The 15,718-nt window shown below is 36.4% G+C and overlaps 1 protein-coding gene across 1 annotated transcript in view; it reads right to left on the reverse strand.

The window, feature by feature from the left end:
• The window catches only part of LOC120444328 (lachesin), a 278,432-nt gene extending 267,785 nt beyond the window's left edge, over positions 1-10,647 (reverse strand). The window contains exon 1 of the mRNA XM_039623884.1: positions 10,505-10,647. The gene's annotated coding sequence lies outside the window, so the exon portion shown is untranslated. The remainder of the gene's footprint in view (positions 1-10,504) is intronic.
• Between the last annotated feature and the right edge of the window lie 5,071 nt (positions 10,648-15,718).

Below are 15,718 nucleotides of genomic sequence, written 5' to 3' on the forward strand. Positions count from 1 at the left end.
CGAAGCTAATTGATATACTAACTTATGCAGAATTTAAGGATTTAATCCTAAAGAGACATAAGGAAGTTTTACACCCAGGTATAGAAAAAACCATTAATTGGTTTAAAGAAAAATACTATTACCCAGATAGTCAAAAGCTAATTCAAAATATTATTAATGAATGTGAAATCTGTAATCTAGCAAAAACAGAACATCGAGACACTAAATTGACATTTGAAACAACACCAGAAATATTTAACACAAGAGAAAAATACGTGATAGATTTTTATCTCACGGGTAACCAGATCTTTTTATCTTGTATTGATATTTATTCAAAATTTGCCTCCCTAGTTGAAGTAAAAAGTAGAGATTGGCTAGAAGCGAAAAGAGCCATTACTAAAATATTCAATGATATGGGAAAGCCACAAGAAATTAAAGCAGACAAAGATTCAGCTTTTATGTGCATAGCTTTGCAAAATTGGTTAAGATCCGAAGGCGTACAAATTTCTGTAACAACCAGCAAAAATGGTGTATCCGATATAGAAAGATTTCACAAGACCGTAAACGAAAAGCTAAGAATCATCGGTAGTGAACAAAATATCGAAGATAGGTTTACAAGGTTCGAAACAATCTTATACGTCTATAATCATAAAACTAAACATAATAGTACAAAACGATCTCCGGCAGACATTTTTCTATATGCAGGCAGCCCAGACTTTAACGTACAACAAAACAAAATGGATAAGATCGAATATCTTAATAAGAATAGGCATGATTTTGAAGTTGATATAAAATATAGACAGGCTCCACTCGTGAAGAGTAAAATCACCAATCCATTTAAAAAGACAGGAAGAATTGAACAAGTAGACAGTACATTAGATGAAGACGACAGGGAGGAGTTAGAGGAAAAAATTAATAACATGTCAGAAGACTCCGTTAAAACCCATGATCTAAACATGGTTATCGACATAATTAACAGCGGTATAGACATAATTAATAGGCTCAAGGTGGAAAAAGAACAGAACCAACAAATTGCGATACTGATATTCAACCTACAGCAGTTTACAGAATACATAGAAGACATCGAGTTAGGTATGCAATTAACCAGATTAGGGATCTTTAACCCAAAATTACTAAAACATGATTATTTGAAACACATAAATTCGGAGAAAATGCTAAAGATAAAAACATCAACTTGGCTCAAGACAGACACGAACGAAATTTTGATTATATCCCACGTTCCTAGCGAGGTCACTAAAGTTCCGATATTTCAAATAGTTCCGTACCCAGATGAACATAACTATATTCTAACCGAGCAAATATTCGATAAGTTTTATGTATTCAATAACCAAGTATTTCATAAAGATACAGATAAATTAATATTCGACAAATGTATTGTTGGACTTATTAAACAAGAGCAAACTCAATGCAAATACATTAAAACCCAAAGAAATTTCCAAATAAATTATATAGAACCAAATATACTTTTAACATGGAATATTCCTGAAACAGTTGTCAACCAAGATTGTACAAACAACAAAATATTAATATCAGGAAACAACATCATTAAAATTAAAAATTGTACCATGCAAATAGATGAATTCCTAATTTCTAATAATGTAGCAGATTTTACACAAACGATTTATATCACCAACAATGTTACACGCTTAGAACCAATAAATCACTTAGAAACAAAAGAAATGATAAAATTACATGTAAAACACTACAACTTTTTCCAAATTATATGCATTACAACTTTTGTCATCATGATAATTAGTTTGACTCTGTATTTAGCATATAAGTTTAAAAATATACCTAAGAAAATTATTGTCAAATATTGTAAACAAAAAGAAGAACATCCGCACCTTGAAACTAATGTCAAGGAAAATATTCAACCAGAAAACAATGTTATGATATATCCAAATTTAACGACCTGAGGACAGGCCAAATTCAATGATTGGGGGAGTGACATATCCATAAGTCCCTAAGACTTAAGCACATGCCTACACACTAATACACATACAACATGTACACCCAAATACACCCACACACCCATACACCCAACACAACTCTGGATGTACCCAACAGATACCAGATACCTGATAAGTCACCCACTGGTAGACTAAACATCCGTTGCCTAATTTAAACAATCTATGCTTAAGCCCTCGCATCATCGTTGCGTTCCCACGTTCAAAGCTCGGACTCGCAATCCCGAAAACAGAAGTATTAGATTTCAATAAACAAAATTATAAGATTCTAAGAGCACTTGTATCCAAGAGCGAATGCACTTGAATCCAAGAGAAATGCGAAGACTATTAAAGTCAGCAACTCCAAAGCTTTCTCTCTTCATTTGATCAGAACCCTAAAGTCTAAAGTCCATATTAGAAAAGCTCGAAACCGAGGCTTGAACGTCAATCAAATCAGAGTAATTATCAGAGTTCAGTTTGAGACCTAATTATAATCGGTCGGTGTTCTTCTCAACTAAAAAATATTGTAATCATTCAGTAAAATAAAATTATATTTTTTTTACATATGAGTATTGCGATTATTTAATTATATACATTTTCTTTTGAATTTTAGATTGCAAATAAAACATGGCTGAGCACAATTTGAAACCATTCTTATGTGAAGGCCTAGAGAAATCAATTCTGCGAACCGAATGGGGAAAATGGTTACGAGCGTTTGATATATTTCTCGAAGTCGAGAACGTAACATCGCCAAGGCAAAAGAGGAATAAACTGCTACATATTGGAGGAGTGCAATTGCAGACTGTTGCGTTTTCCTTGCCAGATGCTATCGTCAATGGAGCAGAGGGAATTGATGTGTTTCAGATTTTAATTGACAAACTGAACACCTACTTCTCCCCTAAATAAAACTCTACATTTGAGAGGCATTTATTTCGCAGCTTGGCTCCGTTAGAAAATGAAGATTTTTCAAAATTTGTTTTGCGGTTACGCCAACAAATGTATAAATGCTCATTTGGAAAATCTAAAACCGAGATAGAGCAGATTTGCCTCAAAGATAAAATAATTGACTCGTGGGCCTCTATAGAGTTAAAGAAAAAACTTCTGGCCAAAGAATATTCACTAGATAAATTAATTGAAACATGCCAAGTGGAAGAGCAGATTAATAAACAATCTGAGGTAATGGTGTCGAAATCCGATGTCGACGCAATTCGAAAAATTTTTACTCGGAAGACAAAGCCTCAAGGTGAATGTTCAAGATGCGGACGCTTTGGTCACGCTAGTTATGACTCATCATGCCCAGCAAGGCAAGCAAAGTGCAACAAATGTTCAAAAATTGGTCATTTCTACCGAAAGTGTAGAACCATCCTTAAGAGACGGAACTCTCAGTCTAATTTTGAAAATGTTAAGAAACGTAAGACGAATGTTCGTTGTGTGGAGGGCGAGAACACAGAGCCCAAATTGGAAAAGGATAACACAAACTGTTTCAAAATAGCAAGTGATGAGGAAGAAGAGCTTATATACTGCCGGGTAGGAGGCCAGAAAATTCCCCTAGTTATTGACTCAGGATCAAGATTCAACCTCATCAGCAGCTCGGATTGGCAACTGCTACAAAAGAAAGGCACTATAGTATTCAATGAAAGATCACATTCTGAAAAACAGTTTCGAGTCTATGCTTCTGAACAATTGCTTGAGGTAATTCGTGTTTTTGAGGCACCCATTTCGGCTGGAAGAGATAATAAAGTGATTGTCGACCATTTTTTATAACGTAAAATGTCGCAATCATTATTGGGGCGAGACACAGCTATAAAACTCAATGTCCTTCGCTTGACCGGTGCAACTGCCGGTAAGAATTCCGGTAGCTTTAGAGGAGAAAGTTCATGCTAAGCTGGAGGAAGCCCTTAAACGTGACATAATCGAACCAGTTATGGGTCCAAGTTCATGGATCTCTCCCATCGTATTTAAAGGCATTTAAAGAGAATGGAGACATTCGGATATGCGTGGATATGCGATTGGCAAGTAGGGCAATTCAGCGAGAGAACTACCCTTTACCCATTTTTGAATCCTTTATGACAAAGTTAAAAGACGCAAAGTTCTTCTCCCGCCTTAATCTTAAGGATGCCTATCACCAATTGGAATTGGGAGATTACAACGCTTATAACTTCAAAGGGGCTCTTCCGATATAAAAGATTGATGTTTGGGGTGAATTCAGCTCATGATATTTTTCAACGCCGGCTGGAACAACTGTTAGCTGCATTTCCGAATGCCATGAATTACATCGATGACGTGATAATTTTTGGTGCTAATGAACACGAACATGACGAAACAGTAAAATCAGTTTGCAAAGTGTTTAACAACAATAACGTTTTGTTAAACAAACAAAAGTGCACTTGGAAAACAAAAAGGCTTAAATTCTTGGGGCACATTTTGTCCGACTCGGGAATTGAAGTTGACCCCGAGAAGATAGAGGTTATAAATTATTTTAGAGTCCCTAAGAATAAGGAAGAAACCCGCAGTTTTCTCGGTCTCATTACCTATGTTGGAAAATTTATTCCTGATTTGGCCAAGAACACGGAACCCCTACGCCAATTATTACGAAAAGACAACAAATTTCATGGGGCGATAACGAGGAAAAGGCTTTTCAAAAGTTAAAATGTCATTTAGCACATGTTCCTAATCTTGCCTATTTTAACCCAAAGAGCCGCACCCACTTAATAGCGGACGCTAGTCCTGTAGCTCTTGGATCGGTCATTTTGCAGTTTAATATGGATGGATCTAACGGATCAACGGATCTGATTATTTCATTTGCCAGCAAAGCCCTGTCTGAGGTTGAAAGGCGCTACTCTCAAACGGAGAAATAGAGTTTAGAACTTGTCTGGGCAGTAGGGAAATTCTAATTTTACCTAGCTGGTCTACATTTCGAGCTGGTAACAGATCATAAACCCTTAGAGGCTATCTTCAAACCGACATCGCAGCCTCCGTCCCGTATTGAGAGATGGTTACTACGCCTTCAATCATACAACTTTAAAGTAATCTATAAAACCGGAAAGGAAAATATATCAGACGTATTATCCCGACTTTGCCAATCATCGTCAAGTCCAGCTACCAATAGAATGGAGTATAGCATCTTGCGAGTAGTGGAAAGCGCTATTCCCAAGTCAATGACCATTTCCAAAATCGCTGAATCGTCATTGCGAGACGAAGAAGTTATCGATGCTATACACAGTCTAGAGATCGACTCCTGGGAACAAGAAACATCAACGAAACTATATCCATTTCGATTTAAACTGTCGACCATAGGACCTCTCCTACTGAGAGGAAATCGCATTGTAATCCCGACAACTCTTCGCAAACGGGTACTTGAATTGGCACATGAAGGACACCCAGGAGAATCAGCTATAAAACGCCGCTTAAGATCTAAGGTATGGTGGCCGTTGATCGACAGAGATGCGGAAGAATTTGTTAAAACGTGCAGAGACTGCCTCCTGGTATCCCAGTCAATAAGACCAGCCCCGATTGACAGGAATCCATTTCCTACGGGACCGTGGATATGGGTTGCGTCAGATCTGTTGGGACCCTTGCCTAACAATGAATTCATCTTAGTTTTTATAGACTATTTTTCTCACTATATGGAGTTTAAGTTTTTGCGGTCGATCTCATCGGGAACTTTAATTGGAGTCATGAAAGAAATATTTTGAAGATTGGGCTATCCAAAATACTTACGTACCGACAATGGACGGCAATATATTAGCGATGAATTCTCAGAATATTGCAAGACATGCGGCATAGAACAAGTTAAAACCCCACCATACTGGCCTCAGGCTAATGGGGAGGTGGAAAACGTGAATAAATCCTTAGTCAAACGGATGAAAATTGCCTACTCAAATTCAAAAAACTATAAGGAGGAGATACAAAAGTTTGTGCTGATGCATAATGTAACTCCCCATGGAACCACAGGGATTGCCCCAACCCAATTAATGTGTAAAAGAATAAAACACGACAAAATACCAGGGATTGAAGAATTAAATGAACAGTACACAGACTCTGCGGAAAGAGATAGAGATATCATGCAAAAAGAAAAAGGAAAGGAAGCAGCGGATAAAAAGAGAGGAGCTAAGAAGATCGATATTAAGATTGGCGATAAAGTGTTGCTACAAATCGTAGTTTTTCCAAATAAACTGACACCGACTTTTGACCAAACTTAGTTTGAGGTATTAGAGAAATAATAATAACATAGTAAAGATAGCAGGAGGCGGCAGAACATTAATGAGGAACGTTGCGCACCTAAAGAAGATTCCAGGCGACATATATGTCGCACCAGCGCCCGAGTTGGGTATTCTCCAAACCATTCCAGCATCTTTTCAGGAGGCCCTAGAAGACCAGCCGTCGGAAGTACCTGCTCAACACTCTCCTTCGAAGGTGAAGCTCCGTCTCATAAATAAAGGAGGGATGTGGGAACCTGTACCAAACAGCGACTCTACTGGAACAAGCAGCGACGTCACAGACGCGGGAGCGGGAGAGACGCGCTGATGAGTGGGCAGCGAGAGAGGGAGAGTCAGTCAATTGTGGACCACCGGATTAATAAGTCGTATTACCGAAGAACGAATAAAACAGATAAATAACAGAAGCTCAGCGTGTATCAATTGTGTATTTTCGCAGTCGTTACATGTCCATTCGAGTTTCTCATCATTTCGGGTCCCTGACAAATCACAGTCAGTTCAAAGTTTTCTTGAATTATGTTCGCAGATTAAAGATTTTTCTATACTTGGTAAAATATAAATATAAAATATGTTATGAAAGGAGAACAAATTTCGCTTTAAAGTAACATCTTAAGGACCAATTAGTACACGCACCAGTTTTACAACGAAGTCGGAATCGAAGTACCATAGTTTTCAGATTGAAACTATGGCTATTATTCACGCACTGCTCAGAAACGTTTTAAGATAATAACTGATTGTAATTCGCTTTAATTAGCCAAGTTGACCTAAATCCGCTTATTGTCAGATGGGCGCTAGAACTGCAAAATTATTATTATGAGCTGGGGTAACAGAATGCAGCACGTAGTAATTTATCAAGCCAAATATCCGAAGGGTCAAAAAATCCAAAAATTGTTAGGGAAACATAAACATAAATCGTTTGAGACGAGAAACGGCATACTTTATTGAAAAAACAAGAGAGAACGCTATAGTCGAGTTCCCCGACTATCTGATACCCGTTACTCAGCTCGTGGAAGTGCGAAGGAGAGTCTTCAACACTGACAGTTTTTGGCGGTTTGTGGGCGTGGCAAAAAGTTTTTTGAAAAATCGATAGAAATTTACAAGACTAATACAAAAATGAAAAAATATTAAAACATTTTTCAAAAGTGTGGGCGTGGTAGCTTTCGGCGGTTTGTGGGCGTCAGGGTGGGCGTGGCCAAAAAGGTTTTTGGCAAATCGATATAAATTTACAAGACCAATACAAAAATGAAAAAATTTCAAATTATTTTTCAAAAGTGTGGGCGTGGCAGTGTTGGGCGGTTTGTGGGCGTTAGAGTGGGCGTGGCAACATGAATCGAAAACTAGCGCTGCTTCTATGTCTCTGGAGTCTGTATGCTTAATCTCAACTTTCTAGCTTCTGTAGTTCCTGAGATCTCGAAGTTCATACGGACAGACAGACGGACAGACAGATGGACGGACAGACAGACGGACTTGGCCAGATCGACTCTGCTATTGATCCTGATCAAGAATATATATACTTTATATGGTCGGAAACGCTTCCTGTTACATACTTTTACTGCTACATACTACTTCCTGTTACATACTTTTCAACGAATCTAGTATACCCTTTAAAGGGTATAATAACGATGGCACGAACGAACGATTTAAAGAAAATTTAGTAAGTTGCCAATCAAAAAATCCAAAGGATCAAACAACTGTTAGAGAAACGGTATAGTTCATGGGAAAAATAACGATGGCAGCTTATTATTTTATGTCTCTCCCGATATGGATGAACATATTCTTTATAAATACATACTACAACAAGATAGAATGAAAAAACATATTTTTGTTTTTGTCAAAGGTTTCACAAAATACGTTTATATACAACAAACCACAAATAAATGGAAATTTGTCGCCGCTTTGAAATAATACTTTTAAGCTCATAGTTCTAACCGATAAGCATAATTTCAGACAAGGGAAAATGTTTCACCTCGAAATAATTTTATGAGTTGATCGAACCAGAAAAAGGTTTATACTGGGATCTAGTGTTATATAATGTTGAACATGTATTAAACAATTTCCAAGCAAAATGTTATTTGGTATACAATAAAGAGGACAACTAGTGGATGACATATTAGAGAAAAATTAGAGGAGTAAGACAATGCACAAGAAAAATGGAATTAAAGACAAGTTCGATTGTCAGCAGCACAAATTCAAGAAAAAGTACAAGCATAAAACAAAAGGCAATATGATAACACAGCAAAAAGGCCCACATGTACAAAACAGGAGATTATGAAATAGTGAAGAATTTTGATAGCACGGCAGGCGACTCAAGAAAACTAATTCCTAAATATAAAAGTCCATATGTGATATCAAAAGTGTTAGAAAATGATAGATTTTAATATTGAAAGACGGATTTAAGGATTCCAGGTATCCCGCAATCTATACATGAATAAATCGACTCGGCTATTGATGCTGATCAGGCTTTAAAATTAAAGATAATTAAAGATAGATCTCAGGGACTATAAAAGCTATAAAGTTGATTTTCAGCATGCAGACTCCAGCGCAGTTTGTTGACTAATGCTGCCACGCCCACTCTAACGCCCACAAACCTCCCAAAACTTCCACGCCCAGTGAGTAAATGTCATAAATTTCATAAATAAATATTCTTCCCTTTTTTGGTGTCATATTGTTCAAACCTAATTTTTGGACCCAGAGTAAACGATGGTGCCACATTGCTTACATTTATTTTTTCGCCATCATTTTAAACATTCTGCAAAATCAAAAAAAAAAAATTTTTAATGATCAAATGTTTTACAGCTTTATTTGGCAACCATGCAGACAGTATTGAAACAGTTTCTTAAACTGCTAAAAACTCTTAATTAAATTTTTCGACCAATTAAAAACACAGGCTATTTACAGAGCCGAGTGCGTCTGTGCATACGAACACTATTCAAATTTTTTTGTTTTTATTTTTATTATTTTTCTTATGGTTTTCCCGCTAAGCAGGGTGGGTTTTTATATCGACTTGCCTAATTCAAAAAGTTTTATGACCCTAAAATAGCGTTTAGTTACAAACATTATTTATTTATTATGTAATGTCTATTGTTTTTCTTAATACCTATTCCCGGCGGTAAAACTAAAGTTTTAAAAGAAAGCTGTTTTGCATAATTTATATGGTTTTATGATCCTGAATAGCGGTTAGTTATGCTCTTCTTAAATTTATTGGTCGATTTAAAAGTGAATTTTTAGCGAACTGTTACATTTAAATAAATGTATAAAATATCTATATCGTTTCTATAATTTACCCAAAAAGAAATAACGTTTTATTTGTTTTACATAGTAATACCCGTTACTCGTAAAGTAAAAGGGCATACAAACTATGGGTTATAAAATGTATACTATAAATACAAGATTAGTTGAAAAAAGTGTAACAAGTAGACGTAAATGTTATCCACGCTAAAAAGTATTTATATTATATTATTGATCAGGATTACTGGCCGTGTCAATATGGGCATGTTCGCACGTCCATATAAACCCTGTGATTTTGGGAACTATAAAAGATTCAGAATCAAGATTAGGCAAACAGATTCTAGTAGTTTTTGCGCAGTGCAAGATGGTTGCCGCACCTACTTAAAGCCCCGCTTAAACGCCCACGAAATTGTAAATTTCCACCGATTTGCCCAAAAATATATTTAAATTTCTTTCGCACTCTCAGCTGGGTAACAGGTATCTGATAGTCGAGGAACTCGACTAAAACGCTCTCTCTTCTTTTTAATTTGCGGTATTTAGACAACATAAACATGACATGTAGCATATAGTTGGCGGAAAAATTGCAGACATTGTTAATTTTCAATAGGTGCTTTAAAAATATATTTAAAATCGGACTTATACATTGGCAAACATTTATTATGGATTTCTCCCTACAGGATCAACCAGTAATTTAAAATTTTCACTTTTACAATATTTCCGATCTTAACTTTTATTCAATGCAAAATTATAAAAGATATTATTCAAATATTGCAAGTATTTTAATAATAAATTGTTCAATACAATAGTTATTGTTAAAAACCATAATTTTTTTAAATAAACCTTTTTTGTGGCTGCTGTTTCTCTCTATATAATTTAGCATCTATTGCGAAATCTGAAGCAGAAATTTATAGGAAAGGAACCGGAAGTTTAAGTACGGTACATCTGTTTTGACCCATTTTTGGGGGAAGAATACTAAAATAAAAAAACAAGTCTTAAATAAAGGTGAAACCCGCTTTGCATAATAAAGGTAAAAAATAGTATTTAGAAAAGCATAAGTTAGTTATTAATATAAGATTACAATTTATTGATTTAAATATATTTAAAAAAACTAACCGCGTTAAGATATTTGCATTAACCGTGAATCGTAACTTTATACATTTGCGTTTATTTATAATGGTTTTATCCAAAACAAATTAATACGATGTCAGCTTGCGGTAATTTTACAGGGGTGACTGTGATTCCGTTTTTTTATCTCCCTTATTTTATTCGACCGTCGCGCTTAAAGCTTAGATTGCGACTAAAACGATGTTACACAGATACTGTAAGTCGTCGTTGAAAATCTTAAAAAGGGTGGTCCTCGTGCACTGCAATTTGTAAACACAATACTCTGATGCGCCGCCTCGACAGCTTGGGAGAGTGTATGAAAATCTTCCATTGGTTTATTTCACTGATAGGGGTTGAAGCCAGCATACAGTGATGATATTGGTTTATAAGAGCAATAATAGTTACCACCACGTGGTTGTGGAATCTGTATAGGATTAGTAACTTTAATCATGTAAGATAGAAATTCATTTCAAATACAAAAGAGAACCCTATAGTCGAGTTCCCCGACTATCTGATACCCGTTACTCAGCTAGTGGAAGTGCGAAGGAGGCTCTTCAACACTGACAGTATTTGGCGGTTTGTAGGCGTTAGGGTGGGCGTAGCAAAAAGTTTTTTTGTAAATCGATAGAAACTGGCTAGATTCATAAAACTATAAAAAAAAATGAAAACATTTTTCAAAAGTGCGGGCGTGGCAGTTTTGGGCGGTTTATGGGCGTTAGGGTGGGCGTGGCAAAAAGTTTTTCTGCAGATGGATAAAAATTTACATTAATAATAAAAAAATGAAAAATATATCAAAAAATTTTACGAAAGTGTGGGCGTGACAGATTTGGGCGGTTTGTGGGCGTGTACAATTTTATGCAAATCGAGAGACATTTACAAGACAAAAAATTACAAGATCATTAAGAAGAATTCACAGCTATGGTTGGACATACATATGTATACATATATGTAGGTCCCACTGTCCATATATGTATATAACATAATAGATACGTATATGCCTCTTTGTAAAATATAATAACAAGAAAAGGAGTAACAAGCTCAAATCCCCGTTAAAATAAATAAAAAAATTGTCATCCCTTTCTTTCATATATATTTAGCATATATACGTGAAATCTGTTATGGCTCGTTTGCAAAGAGGAAGAAGGGTAGCGTTTCGAGGTGTCATTCGGTGGCGTACTCTTAATGGGAACAGTTGAAATAACATAATTGACATAAACATCGATGTGGAGGAGCTACTCAAGAAGATCATCGACGGCATTCCGACACTGGGATTGCGAGATAACTCTCGCATACAATGTTTCACCGAACCAGGCCAAATATTGAAAGCGTTTTTGGCAGTTTGACTGCTCAAACGAAAACAGGATACGTACTTACATCAACATACATCGGAAAAGGTTGAAGACAGTTAATACGTAAAACAATGATGCAAATTCATGCAAACTTAAAAACACTTCCGAAATCAATGATAAATCAGGAAAGCTTGCGTAAACCGTTCTCATACAGTTATACAGTTAGTAAATATTTTTAAACAGTTAGTACAAAGGAACCAGCTACTAAATACGAAATAAAATTAAGGTTGAAAACGTCAAAACCGTTTAGTTGTTTTAGTTGGAAAAGTTGCAGCAGTTAAGAAATGGAATTATAAAACCATGTAATTCTGAATATGATTCATTATACTACGTATGAGTTAAGAAAAAACAGGAGACATAAGATTATGCATCAACTTTAGGAAACTTCACAAGATTTTAATTAAGGACAACTATTCTATTCCACTCATTGATCAGCTTTTAAATAGATTGGATTACACAACTTGTCTTAAAAATCGGTTATTTCCATGTGTTTGTCAGCAAGGAATCAGTTAAGTACACTTCCCTTGTAACCCCGTTAGGTCCATTCGAGTTTCTCATAATTTCGGGTCCCTGACAAATCACAGTCAGTTCAAAGTTTTCTTGAATTATGTTCGCAGACTAAAGATTTTTCTATACTTGGTAAAATATAAATATAAAATATGTTATGAAAGGAGAACAAATTTCGCTTTAAAGTAAAAGCTTAAGGACCAATTAGTACACGCACCAGTTTTACAACGAAGTCGGAATCGAAGTACCAAAGTTTTCAGATTGAAACTATGGCTATTATTCACGCACTGCTCAGAAACGTTTTAAGATAATAACTGATTGTAATTCGCTTTAATTAGCCAAGTTGACCTAAATCCGCTTATTGTCAGATGGGCGCTAGAACTGCAAAATTATTATTATGAGCTGGGGTAACAGAATGCAGCACGTAGTAATTTATCAAGCCAAATATTCGAAGGGTCAAAAAACCCAAAAATTGTTAGGGAAAGATAAACATAAATCGTTTGAGACGAGAAACGTCATTCTTTATTGGAAAAACAAGAGAGCACGCTTTAGTCGAGTTCCCCGACTATCTGATCCCCGTTACTCAGGTAGTGGAAGTGCGAAGGAGAGTCTTCAACACTGACAGTTTTTGGCGGTTTGTGGGCGTGGCAAAAAGTTTTTTGAAAAATCGATAGAAATTTACAAGACTAATACAAAAATGAAAAAATATCAAAACATTTTTCAAAAGTGTGGGCGTGTTAGCTTTTGGCGGTTTGTGTGTAGGCGTGGCAAAAAGTTTTTTGGCAAATCGATTGAAATTTACAAGACCAATACAAAAATGAAAAAATATCAAATTATTTTTCAAAAGTGTGGGCGTGGCAGTTTTGGGCGGTTTGTGGGCGTGGCAACATGAATCGACAAACTTGCGCTGCTTCTATGTCTCTGGAGTCTGTATGCTTAATCTCAACTTTCTAGCTTTTGTAGTTCCTGAGATCTAGACGTTCATACGGACGGACAGAATGACATGGCCAGATCGACTCGGCTATAGATCCTGATCAAGAATATATATACTTTATATGGTCGGAAACGCTTCATTCTGCCTGTTACATACTTTTCAACGAATCTAGTATACCCTTTTACTCTACGAGTAACGGGTAAACCTAGTAGTCTTGAGCGCGAAAATGATGTCAGATGGACACCCCATAAGTGAAGACAAATTATTAACAATTTGATCTTCAGCTTCCTTAGAACTAAAGACATTTTCAATTTAGTGCATATATGCGCATATACTTGTAAAGAAGTAAATACGTCCGCCGGATTAAAGAGGCCCACTACAATGGGACAAGACAACACTTTTCGAACCAAAATATATAACAATTTCCCGAACAGACATTGAATCCTTTGAAAAAGTAACCTCCTTTCTTATTAAAAAAGTACATTTCCAATGCGTTGGTGTAGTTAATACAGAAAAAAACTAAAGTAAGCAATATATTAGTGAAAACAAAAGGTCTAGCTCTAGGTCAAAGGTGACAGTTGCAACAAACCCAAATTTTGCTGAAATTCTCAAAACAACCACTCCCACCCACTGGACACGTACTCAGTAATCCACATAAAGCCAAAGGCAAAGCAGAAAAATCAGTTATCCTGAACACCAATCTTATGAACAAACTACTACACTGGTAGGCACAATTATTTTGACGAAATGTTCTTTCGTGTTTCTCAGTATCTCCCATCAACTATTTTCTTTATACCAGCAAAAATAACATCAACAGTTTTGGAGGATCAGCCCGCCTTGTCCATAAATCACTTGGGAATTGCTAGATGATCTACACGACAGCAACAGCCGTTCTACACAACACGATTTTACCAAACCATGCACTGTTCCCTGGTGGAACAATGACCTGACTCGGCTACAAAATGACAAAGTTTATAAATGGAAGATATTTAAAAGGCAAGTAAATTACTACAACATAATAGCGTACAAAAGCACACAAATTATGGCTTTCGGATGAAGTCAATTTATTACCAATATTGCTTAGAATAATTAGTAGTTCTGCCGTAGTCACACCTCGCCTAGCTGTCATCAGTGTACGCTAGGTGTCAAAGTCGCGTCGCCGCTTTTCCGATGCTTGTTGTTGTTGTTGGCTATGCCGGTCGCCACATCCCTCATTTATTAACGATGGATCTTGAGGTTTTCTGTGGGCCGTGTCCTGTGAAGTAGGTGATTATTCCGGTAGGCCGGCATCTGACTGAGGCGTTGGGCATGAGGGTGAATACGGCTGGTTGGCTGAAACCTTATGGAGTATGTTAGTTTTCTACCATCCCCTTTGATTTCTACAATGTTATTCTGTCTTTCTAACACATTAAATTCCGTCTTGTCAAAGTTTGATATAAGTTTGTTCGGGAATACTACGTTTTTCGCCCATGTCTATATCGGTTCTCTTGTCCCCGTTTGCTTGCGGCCAATACGGTGGGGTTCTAACTAACTAACTAATGCCGCACGCCTTGCAGAAGTTAGAGAACTTCTCGCTAACGTATTAACGTCCATTATCGGTTCGTAGGTACTCAGGATATCCCGGTCTACAAAAGATCTCTTTTATTGCCTCCACCAGGGTCGTGGACAGAAATTCAATCCTTTGAAAAAGTAAACCCTTTTATTATTAAAAAATGAGCTGGTGAAGTTGGGAAAAAAACAAAAAAAAAAGAGAGAACGCTATAGTCGAGTTCCCCGACTATCTGATACCCGTTACTCAGCTAGTGGAAGTGCGAAGGAGAGTCCTCAACACTGACAGTTTTTGGCGGTTTGTGGGCGTTAGAGTGGGCGTGGTAAAAAGTTTTCTAACAAATCGATAGAAATTTACAAGACCAATACAGAAATGAAAATATATTAAAACATTTTTCAAAAGAGTGGGAGTGGCAGCTTTGGGCGGTTTGTGGGCGTTAGAGTGGGCGTAGTAAAAAGTTTTCTAACAAATCGATAGAAATTTACAAGACCAATACAGAAATGAAAAAATATTTAAACATTTTTCAAAAGTGTGGGCCTGGCAGTTTGGTGCGGTTTGTGGGCGTTACTTTATATGGTCGGAAACGCTTCCTTCTGCATGTTACATACTTTTCAACGAATCTAGTATACCCTTTTACTCTACGAGTAACGGGTATAAATATATTAGTGAATAAAAAAGAACCTAGCTCAAGCTCAAAGGCTATTAAAAATCACAAAATTTCACGACTTCCTGGTCAACACATCAGAACACAAAACACCTAATGTATCCAACGGAGTAATATACTCTTACGCAATATCGAAAAATATGGCATTTTTAAGGAATTAAAAGGATAAAAAGATCAGAAAGTATCCGATATTGAAAAAATCAACTGCTGAGATTCTGTT

The sequence above is a fragment of the Drosophila santomea genome, chromosome 2L (genome assembly GCF_016746245.2).
Source record: "Drosophila santomea strain STO CAGO 1482 chromosome 2L, Prin_Dsan_1.1, whole genome shotgun sequence".
Classification (NCBI taxonomy): domain Eukaryota; kingdom Metazoa; phylum Arthropoda; class Insecta; order Diptera; family Drosophilidae; genus Drosophila; species Drosophila santomea.